This window comes from Gouania willdenowi, chromosome 2 (genome assembly GCF_900634775.1).
Source record: "Gouania willdenowi chromosome 2, fGouWil2.1, whole genome shotgun sequence".
Lineage (NCBI taxonomy): Eukaryota > Metazoa > Chordata > Actinopteri > Blenniiformes > Gobiesocidae > Gouania > Gouania willdenowi.
This window is the reverse complement of record NC_041045.1, coordinates 8,553,200-8,577,233: the sequence shown is the minus strand read 5'-3', so window position 1 is coordinate 8,577,233 and position 24,034 is coordinate 8,553,200. Positions and strand designations below refer to the sequence as shown.

General features: G+C 37.9%; 1 protein-coding gene across 6 annotated transcripts in view; it reads right to left on the bottom strand.

Annotated features, from left to right (window-relative positions):
- Positions 1 to 24,034, bottom strand: part of LOC114475571 (receptor tyrosine-protein kinase erbB-4-like) — a 344,779-nt gene that overhangs the window by 237,020 nt on the left and 83,725 nt on the right. The window lies entirely within an intron of this gene.

The following is a 24,034-nucleotide window of genomic DNA, read 5'->3' as shown; positions in this document are numbered from 1 at the left end:
CAAATCTAAAACAAAAAAATGATACAAAACAACAATAAACACAAAATCATTCAAAACCACAACAAAACACACACACAAAGGGAGTACATTTGCATAAAATTAAATGGTAAAACATTAAATGGTATAAAAAAAAATACAAAATGTCTCCAAAAACACACAAATTACCAATAAATATGCACTGAAATAACTGAAACTATACAAAACTACACAAAAAAAACACAAAAGGATTCAAAACTACACAAAAAAAACACACAAAGAGAGCAAATGTGTACAAAAAATGAAAAAGATACAAAAAAAAAACCCAACAAAAACATAAAATGGTCGAAAAATATACAAAATGACTCCAAAAAGCGAAGGACGAAAACACACTATTTATGCTCAGACTGGTCACTTTTCTAAATGGTGACATGAATGTTTATGACGTGGTCCTCACATTAAACACATCACTGTGCTACAGCATCATAAACAGTAGATACGATGGATATACAACTAAAATTGGTTTAAGGAGTAAATGCTTTTTGATTCACATGGAATTGAAATGAATTTGTAAAAATAAGGGATTCAAGAAAAACAATGCAAACGTCTCAATCAATGTGTTTCCCAGCAGAGCAAAGGATTAAACAAGGAAGCTTGTTAAAAACGTGCTCATGTACCAATATCACATGTATTCATTAACACTTGAAGAATCTTCTACACGTTTATTTATTTCATCCGTTCTTTCCCTGAACGATTTACAGTGAGACATTCTTTGTGATTGCATTTGGACATAAACACCATCTATGTTGTTGCTGAGCAAGTTGCAGATAATGACTTTATTTGCATGTTATCACTTATTCCCCCACTTATCTGTCCATTTGTATGTTTCTCCGACGAGCAGGCTTTCTTTACTGCGATGTGATGACACTCACAGAAGCAGAGGGGACTAGGAATGTGTAATGAGCTCCGAGGAAGTATTAGCAACTGCATCGTGTTATAGCAATTATTATATTCATCATCATATCGTCAAATGTGTGTTCATGTGTACAATTTGTCATGTTTCAATACACAGTGACTGCATTACTCTGCACTTTTGAACAGCTGAGTCATGATAGATTAAGAGTACAGACAGTCTCTGCTGAAGCCTCACACAAAAACTCACATTCTTTCACATGCAGATATACACGCACACACACTATCAAGGACAGATATCAGTGGCACTAGTCTTCCTCATAACATACCGTCTTCATCATCCTCCAACGTCTACTACTGTTGGGCATCTGACCCCCTCCATCTCCTTCCTTCAGGGTTGGGACTTTTTCTCATATCTGTATAAAGCTAAAGCTGTGAAACTGTTAGGCAGTCCTGCATATCCGGAGCCAGGGAAGAACCTTTCATTTTGCCTTTCCAATATAGAGGATGGGACACTCCTTTTTTGTGAGGTCAACCGCAAATTTGCCGTGACAATCGTAAACACACACACACACACACACACACGAGGTAAGTTCTATACGAGTGTGTCAGGAGGAGGAAGGGTTACATCTGGCTCGGAATGAAACATTCTCACACACACACAATAGAAAAAGACAGGAGACCGACAAAAGCCCACGTCAAGCCCAGATAAAACCAAGAGGGTCCAGCTGCAGAACCTCCACGCCCAGCTCCTCCACGCTCAACTTCGGAAGTGACATCAGGAAATGAAGAAAAAAATACAAAATAAAACCGATAGCATAGCCATGTCAGCTAGGCATTTCTCTGCTTTTTGATACCTTTGTTAACCGGATTCCTCAGCAGTGTTACATTGAAAAAACAACAAGATTCCTTGAAGAAAAACACACATTTACGCATTTGGGTGTGTGTGGGAATCTAGTAGTAGTAAAGACTACTCCAGTTTAAATTCTCCTTTAAAAGGATGCCGAATCCATTACATCATATTTTACTGGACCAATAGTATGGAAGCCCAAAATAGTCATAATTAAATAAATAAAAACAACATTTTGATAAATAACAAATATATAATATGGCCATTAAATTGTAAAATAAGGTAATATTATTATGAAATATGTTTTATAATTCTTTAATATCTAATAATAGGGGAGTGGTGGCCTAGTGGTTAAGGACGCTGGGCTTGTAATCGGAGGGTTGCTGGCTCAAGCCTCACCTGGGCCGTCACTGTGGGATGTTGAGCAAGTCCCTTAACCCCAAACTGCTCCCCAGGCGCTGCAAAATGGCTGCCCACTGCTCCTCAGGGATGGGTTAAATGCAGAGGACAAATTAAAGGCAAAAGCCCCGATTTAATAATTAACATTCTACTATAATTAAATATTTCATAATGATTATTTTAACAATGTTGTACTTTTTAAAAATAATTACTTTTGATTTGTTTTCCAAGATTTTAGTAAAAAAAAAATTTGTTTTTCTACAAAGTCAATTTTTATTTATTTATCCACAATGGCCAGCTTTTTATTTCATAATGTCATTTTTCAGCAGAATGACTTGGTCCAACTTGTTAAGAACATAAATCCTTAATTACATGTGGTAAAATGGAGAAAAAGTGCAAAATTTGGCTCGCTAAATTCAAAATTGCAGACTTCCTGTTGAGTTATAGGTTATAGGTCATAATTGCATTTTTGTTAAACACAGTCAAAGTTCAAACCAGTGAAAAGTTACAAACTCTAGGTGGTGCTAATGAGTCCTGAAATAGCATCAAAAACTACACGTTAAGTCTTTTATTAAACAATATCGCCCATCTTTCATGAAATTGAAATCATGAATCCAAGTCCCCCCCTTTGTCCAACTACAACATTTTGCTTAAAAAACCACTTAAATAAACAACTATCGATCATAATGATCAAGGAATGAGTGAAAACATAATTTTTTATAGAAATACAAGACATTTTTTTTTTAAAATTAAAAATAAAACATTTTCTGAAGTATCAGGCCACCCCATTTAAACTCCAGGTGACCCCACATGGGGTCCCGACTCAAAGATTGAAAAACACTGATTCAACGGTGCCTGAATATATTTATCTCTATAGTTTTTATCACTTCCGGCTACTTTATTTGTTAATTTTCCACTCTCTCTCAAGTAGCCCTTGTAGTACCATGGTGTACCCACAGAGGTACACGTACCCCCATTTGAGAAACAATGTCTGAAAGGATTATCTTTTGTTTTGGTAATTATATAAAATTTAAACGGTTACATTTGTTAGTTCAATGGTTTTTTTTTTTAGGGATTAATAAAGATATTTTCCACAAATTAGCTTTAGCTGTTTGTGTATGTGCCTGTCTAGAAATGTGTGTCTATCTGCACTGTCCCTCCCTGTATCTCTGCATCAGACACTGTGTGTAGTGATTGTACAGCTCCAACCCTGTGGCGTAGCACGGAAGTGGAAATGTTGTGACATGAGACACGCACAAAGAAGTAAATCCCCCACCCTCAGGTGCCCCCCCCCCCCCCACCCCACACCCCACACACCCTCCCACACACACAGTTAAACCAGGACACAGTGCTGAAAGATTCCAGCCTGTACCCAAAACCAAGGGTCCAACGCAATAACTTTACATAACATTAATCATTTCTTGTGGGGGAATTTGGGATTGTAATTTATGGATGAAAGTTTGAGTGAGACTCGGGCACCGTGGGAGCTAAGAGGAGACGTCGCCTTCGCTGCCATCTGTTTCCCTGCCCGACAATTAGGACACGGCCCGAGCAGCGCCAGCCAAGACTCTTCATATTAAGTGCTGTCGCTCAATTGTGTTGCACTCTCTTTCCGCTTTCCGTCTCTGAGCTAGACTATGAATGACGCATCTATAGACGCTAACCCCAAGGCCGGTTGTGATGTGGTCTCTAACACACATTCATGCACACAAAAAGGACAAAATGTGCAGCAACGAAGATTAAAAGATGGAGAAAACACACACACACACCTGTAGCATCACAATGCCAAACATCCAAACATGACATTATAGCAACAATCTAAATAAAACCGTCATGTTATTGTTACGACTGTGGTTGTTATGATTTTTGGGGAAAAAGCTGCAGATTTAAAGCACATTTTTGGGTGTTTATCACATCACACTCCCTCAAATGGAAGCCTTCTTTACTCCCAAACAGCAGGTTATCTGGCAAATGAGATGATTTGTACCATTTTTAATAGTGTTGATCAGTTTGAACCAAATTTTTAGATTGTAATTATATTTCAGTGGGAAAAATAGCCCAATAACTGCTGTCTTGTATAATCACAATGGTTGATATTGTGGATTTTAGCTCAGAGAATCTAAAACATTATTAGCAGGAAATAATTGGATGTATTACTTTTTACTCTCGCACATAAACTTTAGACTTCACAGGAAATCGAAACAAATCAGCGAAAAACATTCAACTATTGGGTTGTTAAACTGTTGAAAACAACCTGCTCCAAACATATTTGGAGATTTTAAAGTGGTTAATAGAGTAAGATGGGTTGCTAATCAATGAAATGTAAAGCTGCCGGAGTCGAACATTTCACAGATCAATGAATCAAAGATAATTTGCTGGGAAAAAAAAGATGTAAAAAGTTGGAATTGACAGGATAAAAGTGTTTTTACGTCATTCTTACTGTCTAATTTTTGTTAAATTCATCTTAAATTGCACTAGATTGTTAGGTACGTGTGAAATATTTTTTTTTTTTATGTTTCATAAAAATGACCAATAAAACTATCCATCAATCTAACCGGTGTCAAGCCAATCAGTGTCCTCCTTGTTTTGGCAAAGAAACAAGAAATTACGGTAAGAATAAACTGCACTTCTATGCATCCGTTTAGGAGACTTCACATCCCACAATGCAATGCGTGAAACTTTTCCATTAAAGTTAATGAGCAATCTTTTTTTTTTAAAGCTATGCTACGTGTTATCTGGTAAAGCAGATGGCACAACGGGGGGTACTCGAGAAAGACAGAGAGGATAATCAACAAATAAAAGCATTAAAAATATGGGGTTTGACAATGTTTGTTTAAGTTTAAATTGATAATCATACTTAATATTACCAGCAACACACAAAAAACGATAACAAAGACAATAAATGAGAGAAAAATACACAAGATCACTGCAAAACACACAAAAAAACAGTGAAACAAACAAAACGACATAAGAAACAACAACGAAAACACACACAGAGAAAATAATGTAAATATTACCAATGCAGAAAAACAACAAATAAAATAAAACAATTAAGAGACAAATATACTGAATAATAAACAGACAAACAACAAAATACACAAAATGACACCAAAAACCCACGCAAAGAGAGAAAAATATACCTACTATTACCAGCAACACACAAAACAACAACAAAGACACAATAAATGAGAGAAAAATACACAAGATCACTTCAAAATACATACAGGTAACAGAGAAACATACAAAAGCACATAAGAAACAACCAAACGACACCAAAAACACACACACTGAGACAGAATCAATTAAAAAATACCAACAACACACAAAAAACAACAACAAAAACACAAAATAAGGGAAAAATATACTGAATGATTAAAAAAATAAACCAAAAAAAGGGGCAACATATTAAAGAGGGGACAGTTAAAGGCCATTAAATAGTTGGGATGAATGAATGAATGAATGCATGGAGTAAGCAAAGTGCGATCCCCAGCTCGAACAGCTTGTGTGTCAGCCGGACGACTCTCACCACGACCTGCCAACCAGCGCCACGCTGACTCCACCAAGCATCCACCTGTCACTCAGCGTCGGGGTGGTGTTTCATCGCACAGGAAACTCACAGGGAGACAATAGTGCTATTTATGTATCTATAATTGTAAATATGGCTTTTTTCTAATCCTTTTATAACCAGGCAAAGACATGGAACATTCATTTTGCGTGTCAAATTTTAATAGGAAATACACGTTTGCTTTGTGTGTGTATATTAGTTATACCCCCCTCTCCACACCCCACAAAATAAATAAATTAAAAATTACCAACTGACCCTAAATTGTAGAAAAAATATGTCACAAACATAATATTCAATAAACCACTAAAATATAGTAGAACAGATTTATAAAATACAAACAATGGATATGGAGACATTAGATTATTGCAGGTTTTTTTCAACCTTGTGGGGTCCCCTGGGGTTAAAATGTCTAGTAATTGTTTAAATTTAAAGAATTAAAATGCTATTTTTAAATTTTGGGGACTTATAATGTTTCAAATACACATCACACACAATAAATATCAAATAACTGTATCCTATACTTAAACTATTCTGAAATATAAATTCAGTTTAAATAAAACGTAGTATAAAATTTATCTAAGGTGTCACTAACTTGTCTGTAGAAAATAAAATGTCTCTGGATTCGCCGGACATTTGTGATATTCAAAATGGGGTCACGACCCAAAAAAGGTTGGGAACCTCTGGGTTAATGTGAAGACAAGTATAGTTTAAGGGCGACAAAAAAAAAAGTGTACATCCATCTATAAAGCAAGGAATGTGCGTGTGTGTGTGTGTGTGTGTGTGTGTTCCTCAAATATCTCTGCAGATCTGGATCAGACTGACCTGAGACTTTCAACATGGCTGCTGCTTGGTTCAAGGGTGTGCAACATCAAATTTGTTTGGACTGCAATGATACCGGATTTTCATAAATGCTTTACAAATGCTCTGTGCATCTAAACTGACTGTTGTGGATTAATGACACTAAACGAGTCCGGACCGAGTCTGTTCTGGTGATCAGAATCCGCGAGGACAACAAACTGAAATGGGAATAGATGGGGATCAATTACCTACTGTGTAAAATATATGAAAACACAATAGTTATCACTCCACACATTTCACTAAATGACATCCCACCTTCAAATTTAACCATCCATGAAAAAGCTGCTGGCCCCTCCCACTTTTCTATAGTAATACATACTTCCTAAGGGCACTGCACTAGTGATTATAACTTACAGGAGGGGCCCAACAAGATGGTTTGTACCAAGGACCCAAAATGTGGTGCTACACCCCTGAACCTGAGTGCAGAACATTTGGCTGCAGCAACAACAATTAGCTTGATAGGGAGCAAAGTGTGTTTGGGGGGGGGGTTAGTGGTACCAGCCTTGTTGTTAGCACACAAAGTAGAGTCGACAGGGTTGTGGATGTGTGTGTGTGTGTGTGTGTGTGTGAACAGTGAGGGGTAGCAGCCTGTTCTGATGGCCTGGCCATCTGCGGGCATGCCGGGTGCCCGCCTGTTGGCCCTCCTATGCCAGGCATTTTGACGTGGTTGCATGGCAACAGGTCCGAGAGGATGACGAGAAGCTGGTCTGGCCAAATGGCTTCAGCAAAATAACTGACTTCAACACCAATTTGGCCTTTGGGAATGGAAAATATTACACTGTAAAAACATTGTTTTTATTTAATGCACAAACAAAACTGTAGAGACACGCTTCCACCGTACTGTAGCAGTTGTAATTGAGTTCAGATAATTGACTTTGTAATTGTGATTGCCATGAAAATTCTAAAAACAAATTGTCAATTATAATTTTATGCAAAACTGGGAAACCATGTTACAGTTCTGTGTACAGTTGTACACATACAGTATGTAGTTAACATTTATTAAAACATGTTTCATATCAAGCTGTCCCACATTAAAAAATATATATAAATCGAGGTATATACTGAAAAAAGGCTCAGACTCCTACGCTAAAAATATTAAAAAATTTCATTGATTATGAAACCAAACAAGGTAATTGATAGACATGAAATAAATTAGATAATAGATGTGTTTTTAGTGTATTTTACAGCTGATTTAGGACCCGTTAGCATGAGCGATGCTAACAGAAAGCTAACATAAGAGGAAGGTTAACTTTTATTGTTATTTATTTCTGGCTCAGTAATTGTGATTAACTGTAATTGAACTTTAGCAAATGAGTTTGACTTTGGAAAAAATGCTGGTCACTATAATCATAATTAATTTGTAATTGAACATGAGTAATTGAAAATGTAATTGTAACTGAAAAATGTAATTGACCCCAATCCTGGTGTGCATTCGCCATTATTATTTGACCATGACTTAAAGCAGTTATGGACGATCCGTAACAGTTTTAAACTGTACCTGTATTTTAAACAATAGTGATGCCAATGGCCTCAGAAACACAACCAAAGTCACATTTATGATGTTTTCTGGTGTTTTTGATTCAAAGTTGTACCAAAACAAAGGCGGATGTTGATACTTTGGATTTCTGGGGAAAAAAAAGACAATCGAATATGGACGAAATTTTAACAAACCAGAAGAAAAATGGCAAAAAAACTCAAGTAAAAACACTTCTTAAACTAAACTCTTTCGCTATGACGCTGTCTTTGCATTATTCTTTGGAGTTCCCATTCCCACAATGCAATGTGTGATGCTTTTCTGTAGTTTAGGTCATTTGATTATTTGTCAACAAACCCAAAGTTTGTGATGGAATCTCCTGTTTTTCCAGTGAAACGTACACTATGTCTTTATCTGTGTTATTAAAAAATGTTTTGGAATCCTCTATGGCAGATTTAATCCTTAAAAAACTGCACATTTACAAGGTATTCATTTTTTTTTTTTTTTTTTTTTTTTACTTCATTTGCACCTTATTATTAGGGCTATTTTTATTTATTAATATTATTGTTTTTTATTTTTTTGTTTTTTCAGATTCTGATGATGAATACATGTGACAATGTCTTACTACAGTAACTAAAAAACTGAGAATGGATTAGATTTCCAAAAGCTTGATGATTTGACTTTTTTTTTTAAACTTTTGTTTGTTCTATAAGAAATTCGCCCCTAAAACAAAGATTAAAACTTGTCTATACTCTTGGTTTTTTTTTTGTTAATGAAGGAAGTCACATTAATGCTAATCAGGAAGTAACCAAGACGTGGTTTAGCATCTCCTCTCACAGGAAGTAGAAAACGGTCACTAATAGGAATAGCTAGATTAAAGGAACAGAGACCAAATGGGAAATTAAATTCCATAATTACTCTAAAAAGTCACTTACTGCTTGTATTTTTGTCGAGAGAAATTATTTTAAGGTAATTCCAAGACGACTTCTTCTTCTTCTTCGTCGTCATATTTCTACGCGAGGTAATCGTACGATTGTGAAACAGGAGCACATTCATCCATGACAGCAGTGCCGCGTGAAAATTAATTGCACTAATTGAGTAACAGAGTTCATCAAACTGGTATACTCATTTTTATCCACATTCATTATGCGCTCTGCTTGTGGGGGCATCCCTGAGGTGACGCCGTGCGCTCCACAGCTGAGCACAGAGGAAAGATGACGGCACTCTAAAACATTCAGACTATGTTGGTCCTTTGAAAGCAGATCATTAGGAAGACCCTCTAATATAGGTTAATGGCCATATCTCAAGAAAGGTAAAATGGTAGATCAAAAAAAAAACAAAAAAAAAACTGTATTTTAAAAAAAAATATGATCTATAAAAAGAGTAAGAAACAGATTCTTGTGGTGTCCGGAATTGGTGGCAGGGGTATATATATATATATATATATTTTTAAATCAGTTTCGTGATATACCCTGAGGAAGATTGTTGTGATTTATCACAAACACAAAATTATCAAATAAATGTACTTCAAAACATTTGTTTGTCAAATTTGGTACCAAACCGTCAACAATGATGAGATACATCTTCAACAAAACAATTTGGGTCGGTTGGCGATCTATTTTTGCCGTCAGATGATAAAAAGTGACAATAATAGTCAAAAAGATTTCAAATCTGGGAGACATTTTGCGTAAGATTGTTCATAACATCGGCAGAGGTCTTAAAATCGCCCCAGTCCATAAACATTTGAGCAATAAGAAACAATTATTACGAGAATATAATCGCCAAACTAACAGTGCCAGCTAATTTCCCGGCAAAATAAAAAAAAAACAAAATTAAAGCAGAACTAAGTAACTTTTATCACCTTAATAAATCCTCGTCATAGTCCCTCTGAGGGTAATACAAGCGTTTATGAGGTGATCAGGGGGTCCTTTAACCCCCCCCTGCTGTCTCTGGCCATAAAACAGCACTTGCAACTTTCCCTGCCTCCGACCCGGTGGCAGACGTAGTGCTCTGTTCTCGTTCTCGTTACGACAGCCCAATACACACTAAAGGTGTGTTCACACTGAGCACAACTGTAGCGACTGCAGTCACTTCAATCACCCGTGATGAGTCGCTGGAACACAGTGCGGCTTTTTGGTCGCTCCAGTGACGTTACCAGAGAACGTGTGTGTGGCAGAGTGACAGGGGAGACCATTGGCTGATTAATTCACCTCTCATAAACAGCACCGTTTTTAGGGGATAAATAATCAACTTACAGAGTTACTAAAGGATGAGTTCACACAGTATGTATACACTTATTCAAGATAAACGGCTTTAATTTTGCCCCGGTACGTTTAGGAAGTCTCCTGCTGCCCTTCTCACTGTAGTGGGAGGGAGAAGCTGCTGCCTCGGGGGTGCGGAGTGTTTACGACAGTGACATAACCAAAAGGGACCTTTAGGGGGAGCGCTAAGCGAAAGTTACTTAGTTCTGCTTTAACCAACATTTCGGAATGGACTAGGATAATTTCAAGACCTTAAAGGTCCCATATCATGCAATTCACTATCTCCATTTGTTCTAAGAACCCCAAAAACATAGTATTTGAGGTTTATTTTCCTAAACTTGCCTGTTTTCCAGAGTTTTAGCCTCTGAAAAGTCACTTTCTGAGCAACTCTACACAAACAGGCTGATCCTACTTATGCATATTCATGGATGGGCGTGTCTAGATGTGACACTGACTTCCTCCTCTCCGCACGGTGACGTAGGGCCAGAGGACGGCCCGCCCTCCTCCCACCCACTCCGTAGCCGAGCTCATGCTGCTTTATGAACACGAGACAGAGCGTGGGGGCGGGGCGTTCACCGGTACATACATCGACTGTAGAAAATACATACATAGCACTGAAATGGACGCTGAAACGCTCACCTACGTGGGCTTCTCCAGCCCAGTGCCGCGTCAAATTCGTCATCAAAGTGGGAACGCGTCATTAAATTGGAGCGAGGTGTTTGGGCTCACCCTGCAGTAAGAAAGGAGCAAATCACCCTCTAACTAACGATTGACGGAATCAATGAAAAAAACACTTTGGGCATGTGTATGAAGCCCAAATAGAACTTTGTGATGTTTAAAGCACAGAAAAGTCCATTTAGCGTAACATGGGCCCTTTAATGAATACTCTACCGTGTATATCGATGATGTTATGGAGAATTTTGATCAACATTAATTGCAGAGTCAAAATGTTTTTGACTGTTAATTTGTGACTTTTCTGAAATGGAAATCATTTTATAACAAGGATTCCCTCACCTATTTGTTTCACATGAATATCAAGCATTTCCCCCCCTTATAGGGGTGGGTAAATGTGTAGCAAAGTGTTCAAGACGTAAAGAAAGTTTTTATATAAAACGCACAATCTCGTGCTACGAAATATCAGAAGACTATGCAAGATTTGGTGACTATTTGGCTTTTAACGCATCGAAAAATGTGAATATACACCAGATTTTTGGACGTTTTGTGTAACAGTAAGTGAAAGCCGATGAACCGTAAATAATATGGAAAGAGGTAAACTCTAAAACTCAGAGGCCGTATTAATCTTAGTTATACAACATAGGAATAAAACATTCCTTTGGGTGAAACTATTGACCTTCAGCCATTAACAGTCCAGTTTTACTTTGACTGAAACCAAACATTGTTAACCACATTTTGCGGTTCTTGTGTTCTGCTATTTTCATGCATTCGTGCTCTTCTCTTACCCTGTTCGGAGGGTGGGTGAACAGACTTCTCTGTTCACAGCTGAAGTCCACCAGCGCTTCATGATCTGTGAGGTAAACAACCCATTTATGCCTTTCTGGGCAGAAATGGGTTGTTTACCCATTTATGGGTTTGTTTCAGTTACTTCTTTGGAAGGAAAACAAAATGTGCCAATGTGTATGTGCACATTTCCTGTGTAAGGCTCTCTCTCTCTATGAGGAGAGGAAAATATAGTAAACAGATTTCATCCATTTTCTGTGTTTACATAAAGACGTGTTTGTATTCACAGTAATTCTTGTTCTTTTCAATAAAAACAAACAAAATATCATCTAATAACTATAATGGACGCATAAATCTTACATATTGTGAAAACACATGATTAAAAGCTAATGTTATGGATTATAACAGTATATAACAGTTAAACTGTAGTGTTTTATTTCCCTGAGCTCTGAGACACTGGCAAATTCAAGGTTGACGGGCTGTTAACAACAGGCCTTTTAATGCATGATTCAAATCCTCTTTGAATAGTCGGTGGAACAAATAGCATCTGGTGATTTATGTTCTACTGTATATGATTTGTTAGTGCACAATGTGAGTGCGAACGGTAAAGGGTAAGAAGTCGTACAGGGCGAGCGCGTGCCTCCAGGTGCAGCTGAAGAAAAAGGTCAGGGGATGCTTTCAGCGCCGTTAGGATCAGTATTCTCTTTTCCTGTACATGAAATGATTGATTGATTCAAAAGAATCCATCTCCGTTTCTTTGACTAATCCACAAATTGCTTGGAGAACAAACTGCGACTGTGGTTGAAGGTTGGGGGGAGGAAGCTAATTACTGGCTACAACTTCCAGTTTGTTTATTGCTTTAATTCAGTTGCTACACTACAAAATAAAAGAACAGTTGAAACAACAAGGTAACTGAGACCAGTAAAGTAGTATGTTGTCATAGGGTGTCATGCCATACAGTATGTATACAAAAAAAAACCCAATCTTATTGACTAAATGATTTTTTTAATGCATGAAACTTCGATATTTCAAATTAAAACACCTCAAACCAATATTTTCCACACTTTTCTCACCTGATACAACACCCAGGATGTCATTATAATCAATTTCGTTTCATTTTATGCATTTTTTCCCTCCGCTTGCATCACAGGTAGTGCTCCTCTGTTCTATCAAACCATTATATTATTAGAGTCATTTTGCATTCCTTCCCATTGTGCTCACAGCACAGCCGCTTGTTCTCTGCTCCTGTAAGTGGAGTGGAATAATCACCGGTTATGCTCCCTGACAAAACACCAAAGCTGGTGTGAAGCCAACATAAAGCGTGAGCCACCGGGGTGTGAAATCGATCCATCATAAAAATAGACACAATGGCTCGACACGAGTCGCCGTGGCTTCTATCGAGTCGACGCAAACTTGTGTCAAGCCATCTTGCGACGTTCGCATGTTGCAATGCCTCCCGGCGACTGCACAATGAGAGTCTGATCATGTTTAGTGACAAAGCAGCATGTTTACGGGGGTGTTTATTCAGGCTTGTAAATGACAAAGTACAGTAAGTAATATCAGCGCCATGAAGGCTGTAGCTCAGACACAAAAATGGTAAATGGACTTGATTTATATAGCGCTTTATCCCCACACTGAAGCAGTCTCAAAGCGCTTTACATATCAGCTCATTCACCCAATCACTCTCACATTCACACACCAATGGGACAAAACTGCCATGTAAGGCGCTAGTCGACCACTGGGAGCAACTTAGGGTTCAGTGTCTTGCCCAAGGACACTTCGACACATAGTCAGGTGCTGGGATCGAACCCCCAACCTCTCGATCAGAAGACGACCCTTTACCACCTGAGCCACGGTCGCCACATGTAGCCCTCGGTCAAATTTGGCACGGCACCCAAATTAAAATTGTCATTCATGAAGTTGGAGATTATATGAAGTCTAATATAACACACAAAAAAGACAGCAAAATGCACAAAATGTCAACAGAAGTACACAAAATGAGAGAAAAATGCACAAGATGACAGAAAAAGACATAAAAAGACAACAATAACAAAAGATTTAACAAAAACACAAATAATGACTCGGAAAAAACAAAAAGGCAGCAAAAATTTACTATATTGACAAGAAAATAGACAAAAACAATTGAAAAAAAAACCAAAATGTCTAAAAACTAAAAAACCATCAAAAAACCCCACACAAATGACTTCAAAGACACAAAATGACAAGGTAATTACAGAAAATGACAGAAAAATGCACAAAATGACAGAAAAATACACAAAAAGACAATAACATGAAAAATATAACAAAAACACACAACTCGAAAAAACAAAAAGGCAGCAAAAATGTGTCATAATGACAAGAAAATAAACAAAAATAGTTAAAAAAAAAAAAAAAAACACAAAATGTCAAAACTAAAAAAACATCAAAAAACCCCACACAAAATGACTTCAAAGACACACAAAATGCCAACGTCATTCCAGAAAGAAAATAAAAACACACAATGGCTCAAAAAACACATTAAAAGGCAGCAAAAACTTGCCATAATAACATGAAAAAAGACAAAAAGAATTCAAAAACACACAAAATGTCTAAAAACATCAAGAAAACCCACACAAAAGCACTACAAAGACAAAACCCTTTGTTCTTTCCTGTATTAATGATCAGATTGGTCTTTATTCTAAATGCTAACTTGAATGTTGATAACGTGGCCCTCGGATCAGACAATCACATTTTTAGGGTCCCGCGCTCTGCCCATCTCTGCTGTAGCTTCATAGTGGTTGGATAGAAATTCATAGTGTCAATAGGGGAAAAATGTTTCTGATAAAAGTGAATTGACTACAGTAATGTAGTTTGCTAAATGTGATGTCACTTGGGTCGTTATTTTCAGACAAACAGCCTCCTCCTAACCTTCCACATAATGCAGTTGGTTTCCATAATAACTGACATCGACCATTGCAACGCAACCATGAAATGTAGCGTTGAAACTCCTTCATCTTGATTGAATTGATGACACTGCTGGGCAACAATTCCTGTGTATTTTGTGTGACTGAGGAGCTGGTCATTCACAGCCCGGCCATATCTCTGCATCAAGGACGCCATCCGACTGTGCCGTAATCGCTCAGTAAATTATAGAGCAGGAGTAAAAGGTAAGGTTCGCTGCAGACGCCTGTAGTGAATATTTACTAAAGCCCAATAATAACTGATTTAAATGAGCCTTTAGAGAGCTGTTTGGGAAGCGACACAATGGGAAAGAAGGGCGTGACCTTGCAAAAGGAAGAAAGGCGGTGATTATTTGGCGCGCGAATGCCTCCGCTTCTCAGAAACAGGACGGCCAAAGACAGAAGGAGCTGGTGATGGAAGAGGTAGAGAGGTGGTGGTGTGGAGAGGTGTGTGTGGGGGGTGAACAGAGAGACGCAGGGGGAGGAGAGAGGAAAAGGAGGGAGCAGACAGGCATGGATGGGACATCACATTCCCTGAGCACCATCACTGTTCCACAGGCACCAGAAGCATTTTGTTTCTCCTTCACCAGCGTACTAAATACTCAACTGATTTTGACTCCATTTTTAACCAAAGATTGACCATGAAGGCCATGAAAGATTCTATTACATTTTGGAGGTGATACAGTTCAAGTTTGAAAGCAAAAATGTAAAATTCACTAGTTGGCTTTCCATTACAGATTTTAGCAAAATAAAAAAAACAATATTTCTAAATGTCGACAAAGTATAATTGCGCTTTGAACGTGTTTCCATTGAACGTTGTTTTGGAGCCTCCTGTGAAATCTCAGAAAAATCTAAGAAATGTCCCAGTTTCCTCTTCTGTCTACACGTACCGCGCCATGTTTTCTCGGCGAGAAGTGGTCATGTGACCAGGTACGTCACAACCTGTGACGTGTATTTGTGGAAAAAGCGTTTCCATAGCGCTTTTGCGACACATTTCAATATCGAAACGTCTGAAATTCCGCCTCATTGAAGCGTAAAAACTTTTTTGTGATATTAGTGATATTGAGTGTTTTCCATTACCAGTTTTTATTGCGCTACATAGAATTTGCACATTTCCAAGAGTAACGGAAACACAGCTATTGTTGTTTGGTATATTTTTATAAATTTTTTGTTGCTATTTTATCTATTTTTAAAGTGAATTTGTCTTTGGTGTTCTTTCACATTCCTTTGAAAATATGTTACTCTTTGACGAAAACCATTTCTAATAAAGTTCACTTTGTGTTTCTCAGTCTGTTTCTTGAAGCAATGATTAAATAAACTTTACCATAAGTCGATGTCGAATCAACTTCGTGAAACACAATGTGCTTTTGTTATAAATATTTTTTTCAAATCACTGATGGGTTTATTGTTTTTTTTTTTTTTTTTACCTGAAATATTGGAAATCTTTAGTGTAAAGTAACATAAGTTGCAGTGTGTTCTTTCAAATAGTGATTCTCAAACTTTTTAGCTCAAGTACCACCTTTCTGTGAAAAAGCAACTATAGATCATAATGGTGGAATGAATGAGTGATAACACATTTTATAGAATCTAATGTTGTAAACAAGTGGATTGAAACCGTATTTAGTGCTTTAATAGATTTATTTCTATAGTTTTTATGAATTACGGTCATCTCCCACCTGGTGTGGGACCACGTTTGATTTTAGTATTTTCAGTTCATGTTCTAATCAAGATAATTTCTATCATCATTTTCTGCGTTTTTGGTGTCATTTTGTGTATTTTGTTCTTGTTTGTCCATTCTTTTTCATATTCAGTATACTTTTCTTTTAATTTGTGTGTTTTTGTGAGTTGCTGGTAATACAGTATTTAGTACTTTAATCATTTATTTATTATTTTTTAATTTTTTCATTTATTCAGTTTATTTCCGACATGGTTACATTCACTTTTTTTACATTTTTTTTTTTTTTTTGGTACATGTCGAAAAAGGAGACGAGAGAAGCAGTTTTTTAACTGAAAATAAATATTATAAAACCCCATATTTTTTCAATGCTTTTATTCTTACTTTCTCACGTACCCTCTGTAGCGCCATTGCGTACCCCCATTTGAGAAACACATCGCTTTAAAAAAATGTGGATCTATGAAGTAAGAATAGTGCCTGGGCTGCTGTTTCACAGAAATCCTCTATAAACCCTGATCCACACACAGTCTCTGCATGCGCCGTAGGCACCGTCATTCTGTCTTTGGAGCCCGGAAAGTAGATTTACAGGGTCCATCTGAGCGCTGTGTGGGCCCACTCCATTCCATTGGTCAATGCAGGGCCAAAAGTTCACAGCCGTCAGCTCGAAACTGATGGTTGAACGCTTTTACAACCTTTCGGGGCAATATGGAGGAATCATGGTCTGTCTACACGACAGCAGGAGGCTCATCAGCCATTCCACACATGTCCCCTTAGTCTCTCTGCCACAGGAGCTCTATATTAAGAAAGAATGAGTGTAGTCAAAGCTTTTCTACTATAGCATTACTTTTCTCTACTTTTTACTTCATTCCCCTTGTTCTCCTTGCTTTGTCTATCTCCCTCCCACCTGAATTCTGTCTTGTCCTTAGGGGGGGAGGTACTTTAATTCCAGCACTCCCTCTCTTTTGGCTTTGAATTAACGTACTACATGCTGATATCAAGATGCCGAGTATATTTCCCCTGCTCTGAACCTTGCCTCCCTTGATTTTTTTTTCTTCCCCTTTGCGCGGCTGCCGGGTGGCAGAGCATGTGAGCCTGCTTCTTGACGTGTTTGATTCCTAGACATGGCTTTAGGTCGCAGGGGACATCCGTTATATGTTACATGGTATCTGGGGTGTAGCGTACTGTGAAAACACCACTTATGTTTCTACTTTTGAAACTCTGGGAAGGGGTCAGAACACGCTCAAAGAGAATTGGCAAACAGCTGTTGCCAAATAAACAGACTTAATTTAACACTTTTCTGATCAGAAATGCATGCAAATTTACGCTGCTCCAGAATCCGACGGGAAGACGCACCAGAAAAGGGTCTGAGACTGCACTCACAGTCACTTTTATTCCAGTTGACATCTATCACTGCTTCAGTCTAAATCCGATTAAACTCCTCTGCTCGGGCCTTTCTATGTCTTTCCCCAGGTAGAGCAATGATACACGTCATGTTCATAAGTGTGTGGGGAAAAGATGGTAAGCTGTCACTCTTTGGAGGCCTGGCTTCTTTATAAGGATTGATAGCAGCCTCTGAGTATCTGTCAGTGAGAGCGTGCATGACTGGTACTAAAAAGAAAAGTGTGATAAAAACCCTGCTCAGATCAAAACCAACAATGCCACTTTTAAATGTTTACTAAGAGTGATGTCTAGATCACTAACCACAGCTGTTTTGGTGAACGAACGAAAGGATTGCACGCAAACATCAAGGTCAAGACAGAACATCATTACGACTATAAAAAGTCATGACGGACAATTCATATCTTCCAAGAAGAGAAATAAAATGTAGCGCTGTTTGTTCATCTGTTGCAGGTGATTTACTAAAATGACCTGTGAATACAATAAAAGTGGTGCAGATTGTGGTTTTGCACTCACACGGCAGAGCAGAGATATTGGTGGAAGAAATATTCTATTAAATTACTGCCAGAGCCTAATTTGGGCCGGATCCTGCCTGTTTGATTGGACCTCATTCATTTATTTTCCAGCACCTCAATTGCTTCTAGGTGTTCTGATAAAATGTTGAGGTATTGTATTTGGACAACGGTGTTTTTTATTGAGTCGAAATCACTGAAAATGTCATTGTAAACCCAAAACTGAATGTAAAAACTGAGCGCGAGTAAGGAAGAGAGGGAAAAATCAGGCCAAGCCTTCACGCAATATGTCTAAAGTGTGATTTTCGGCAAAAATTGTTTCTCTGTTGGCTTGGAAAGCGGTAGAAAATGGCTAAAAAAAAAAGACAGAGAGAAGAGAAGGACACATTGAGACAGAGGTTCAGTTCAAAGCCAGGATGAGCTGCTACTATTAGCTTATGAAAGACAAGGCAGGCCTCGGCTGTGAAATATGTGGACACAAAGTTCTCCTTCTCTTTTGTACAAAAAAACATTTTCATTTTCTGCTGTGCTGCTGATTCATTACAGGAGTTATGGTATGGGTGTAAAAGTTAAAAGTGGCTAGATTGGAGGTGATTTGGTGCTGTCCTTGGTGCTGAAACATGGCAGATTTTGACAGATGTCACTCAGAGTGAGAGACGGATGCTCCGGAACAGGCGATTGTCTGTGCTTCTTTAATGCCAATTCATCATTGTTTTATTAAACATTTAGGTTAATAGGTTGCTTGTGTTCACGTGATATTTTTGGTCCATTTAGTTAGCAAAGGGTGCTTAAAAAAAAAAAAAAACTGTGACATTTTTGTGTCTCTCTTACTGCTGGAACAACATGTGGCCTGTGTTCCGGGACCTGATGATTTACCAATGAACCACTGCTGCTAACACACGGACACACACAAATTTCATCCACATCGGATGTTTTTCTGTCAGTTGGGATTACAGTGGGGCAAAAAAGACAATATGAGAAAAATCCAGGAAATCACATTGTAGGATTTTTAATGAATTTATTTGCAAATTATGGTGGAAAATAAGTTTTTGTCTCTCATAGTTGAGGTATATGATGAAAATGACAGGCCTCTCTCATCTTATTAAGTGGGAGAACTTTGGTGGCTTACTAAATACTTTTTTTTGCCCCACTGTATATCCAATAGAATCTGTGGATTACAAATCTCTAATATTCACAGTGCATGATAGTTTTTCATGGTTGTGGGGATTAGAAACGCGTCTGGCAGAATGTAAACACAACACAGTAGTGAATTTTGACCTCGCGCACGCATAGTTGAAATGTGGGATTGGTTTATTGGAGGATCGTGACCTCTGCTCTGGATTCATGATATACAAGTGTACAATGAAAAAAAAAAAGAAAGCACTGTTCTTGAAGGAAGATGTAAGTAGTTGAGTAGTTCTCGTTTTCTTGTTCCACTGTGGATTCAAAGACAACATTGTGCCTACAGTCAAACCCTCCTAATAAAGTCATACTAAAAAAAATTCAAATTATAGAGGAGATGGGTCAGCGCTCGTGGAGTTTATTGGAATTGGCCATTTGGAAAACGTCCCGCATCGAGTAAAAGTCATTGGCCTGTGCATGACCTTGAAGGTGTACTTAAAGAAGTCCTTGAATTTGCAGCTTTGCTTTAACTCTTGGGAGTTTCTAGCAAACTGTGGGGTACATTATGAAAGCATTTATTTAGGGGTGTGGGTGTTTTTTTTATCCTCTTGGGACCAAAAAATGTCAACATTTGATGGTTGACAATATTTCTGCGCACACCAAATCTGTTGACAGATCACCGACTGGCAGTCGCGTTATATTTGAGCCGTGTACGATGGGAGAAATTGTGCATTAAAGTGTATATCTCTGATAGAACTGAAAAAAGAGAGATCATCTAAACCTTTTTCACAGCCTGAGGTATTTGAGGGGATGACAATGAGCGCTGAAGCAGGAGGAAAATACAATGTGTAAAAAATAAATACAGAGAAGTCACTCAACCGTGGGAAACTTAGCTGCAACAAAGTGGCTGGATTTTTCAGCGGGATGCTTGGAAGACTTCATATTGGAAAAAAAGAATCCATTTGTTGTACGAGTATAAAAACATTGCAATACCACGTGTCTAGCTCGGTGCAGATATTTCAATGTATTACTGAACAGGTGAGATGTAAGATGCTTATTACAAGAAACAACAACCATTTATTCATTATACAAGCACAACGTGGTTACTCTTGACACCACTTATGCTGAAGTTTTGATTATTACCAACTGAGAACTTAACACTCCCATAATAACAATAGCATCACTGTTAAACAAATCAGTTAAAAATAACAGATATTACATGCTTCTGTTACAGTACCATATTTTCTCTTATATTGCTCACTTTCAGAGAAATGTACCAATTCCTTGAAAATATCTACAAATAAGTCACTTCGGGCTATAAGTCGCATGCTACTTGTAAGACAATAGCATGCCTCTTTTCCTCAATAGTGGTTAGCTATTGACGAAAGAATGTCCATCAGCTCTACTTTACTGCATTTTCTCAAGATTTCTTACACACAAAATACTGCAGACTTGCTGAAAAATGCACTGCAGACTTGCTGAAAAATGCACGAATAAGTCACTCTGCAGTTTAAGCCATGTCCGCACACAAACACTCGTGGTGCGCGTACGCAAACACTCGTGGTGCGCGCACGCAAACACTCGTGGTGCGCGCACGCAAACACTCGTGGTGCGCGTACGCAAACACTCGTGGTGCGCGCACGCAATCACTCGTGGTGCGCGCACAAACACTCGTGGTGTGGAAACAAACACTCGTGGTGCTAGCACAAACACTCGTGGTGCTAGCACAAACACTTGTGGCGAGAATGCACGGCTCAAACAGCTCTGTGTCATGGTCAGTGACACATATAACGCACAACACAACAAATCGGGAATGAAATTCGTTGCCAACGCTTTTAATAGTCAATTTTTATTGATTTTATCGATTCGCTGTTGCAGCCTCAACTCTGGGTTTGATTTTGTTTTACCTCAATAGGAATATGAAGAAAAATACACTTTAATATAGCAATAAAGTGTTCTTGTAAAAGTAAAATGAAGACAAAGGTTTCTTTTTTCAAACAGAGGGATCAAATAAATAGATGGCAGAGGGGTAAATTGCTGTAATAGCGTAATGATGGCGGCCTCAGTGTCATCAAGCTGAACCCTTGATGACAGCAGAATGCAGAGAGGCAGCACTGCTAATCACCTCCAGATCAACTGCAGCACAGCTGTGTGTGGCTCCATGTAACCTTCTGCAAGCGAGCAGGGAAACGGGCACAAAATGGTGCGCGGGGGACCCGGGAGTGTGCATATGCAAACATTAATGGAGTCACATGGCTCAGTAATTAGCCCAAAACGAAAAGCGGCAGCAGGGTTGAGATGTTTGGCAGGTATTAATTAATTGCTGACAAAAACACAGGGAGAATGTGGGGGGGGGGTGCTCATCTCATTTTCTCACTCTTATCTGTGGCGCACAGAGAAGTGTGAGGAATTGTCACATGAAATTCAGTTTTTACCTGCTTTTCTATCAGTGTCTGGTAGGAATGATAGCTGTTTGACAAAGGGAACAACTTCTTCAGGGATAATTAGGAGGTTCGTCACTAATCCCTCACTGCTCTGATGGCTGATGATTTCCCCCTTTTTTTTTATTTGTGAAGCTAATCTTTTTGTGAAGAAATACACTTTGTAATGGAAACACAAGCAGTCGGCACCATTGTACTCTCATTCTTCAAAGTAGCAACAAAAACAGATATGGGACCTTCATCCTCGCTATTTTACATAAAAAAGAAAAACCTGGATATGTGACTCTGATTCCATGAATACAAAGAGTTTAAGATTACTATATCAAAACAGTATAAGTAAGCCAATGAGGAGTTCTGTATTATTAAGTCACCAATGTGATTATTGGTCAATTCTACCTCAAATTGTAAGAGGTGTTAAAAACTCCTGGCCCGGGGGCCAAATCAGGCCCTATGGAGCATCAAATTTGGCCTGCAGGAGAAAGTTAAAATGACAGTGAAAACATGAATCACTGTGTTAATCAAACTCAACACTATTTGCAGGTGCTCAGAGTTTTCCCGGTGCTTATGTCATATGACTACAGTCATTTTTAATGTTAAACTGTTGAAAAAAACAACAAATTCTGACAAAATCCTTCAATTTTCCTGAAACTATTACAGAATATATTCCTTAATTTAGCAGAAATTGGTTACATAATCTAGGAAATATAAAGTAAAGATCCTTTTGGGACTGATATTTGTCACTTATTGCTTGGATATTGTCAGTTTCCTTCCTATTTTGTATTTTACGGATACGTAGAAGTGCAAACTAGGGCACAATAATGTTGAAATTACTCATTTTCCTGCATAAAATTTAATTGCTCCATATTTGGCTCCTGAACTGAAATGAACTTGACACCCCTGTCTTAGAGGATCAAGTAGTAACAGTTAAACGAAGGTGGAAAATAACAATTTTATTATGATTATTGTGAATTTTCGGAAACATCCTGTGATAAACACTTTGAGGCTCGCTTTCACTTTCTGTATTCAACTGAAAAAATCAAACTCAAGCAAGCTTTTGCCTTTCTGCTCCATGGGACACTTCTGGCATCCATGAGCTCAACTCAAGAAAAAATGAAAAAGAAAAAAACCTTTGCAGTGCAGGATAGATCAAATGATCAAAACACTGTAATAAAGACGGCAGGCCTGCATGTGGCACTTTTTATGTTTGCTAGCAAAACATGCTCTTTAGCAGAGAAAAACATGTTTTTTTTTGGAGAAAAAAACAGAAAATAAGAAATGCAGATCAAGAATGAAATGGACCATAAAACTTGCGTCAGGGAAATTGTTGCCAGGTTCAATAATTGTTTCTACATAAAAATCAAGGTTTATTGGCACAGTCATGTAGGGCAGGGGTGTAAATAATACAGAATAGTTTAATCTAAAGATGGCCACACAATTTAGGTGGGAATAATATAATAATTCCACATATAAATGCTATTATATACAGTAAGTCAGGCACCTAAAGCAATAAATGACAACTGCAGGATTCTAACTTTATTTTGTGACCACTTTTTGCGTAATTTAGGATTTATTTTGTGAAAAATGCAGGGTTTTAAATTTAAAAATTAAAAATGTTGAGGGCCACAGATTTAAGCAGGAAAACAACATTATTGTGCCATAATTTAGACTGCTATGTATACATAAAATACAAATTATGTAGGAAACTGATTTTGTGACCAATTTCTATTTAATGAAGGCAAATATTATGTAATAATTTGAGTAAAATTGAAGGAGTTTGTAATACATTTGAATTTTTTCAACAGGCTAACATTAAAAATGACTGTAATTATGTGATATAAAACTGTGAGCACCTGCAAATAATGTTGAGTTTTATTTACACAATGATTCATGCTTTTGTCATTTTTACGTTCTCTTACAGGCCAAATTGCATGCTCCAAAGGGCCAGATTTGGCCCCCAGGCCTTTAGTTTGACACATGATGTAAAAGCATCACAATGTATCGTTTACTGACGACTTTTTACTCACAAACATCATAAATGATCCCCAACAACCTCTAGTGGCACAAAGGGGAATTGTCAGGTGACGCCGTTTCGTTACCAGACATAAAGCTTTGAATTACGAACGTACAATCCAATGTATTTATTAGTGACATATTACTGAGAGGGATCATTGTATTAACTCTTCCATTTTTACAT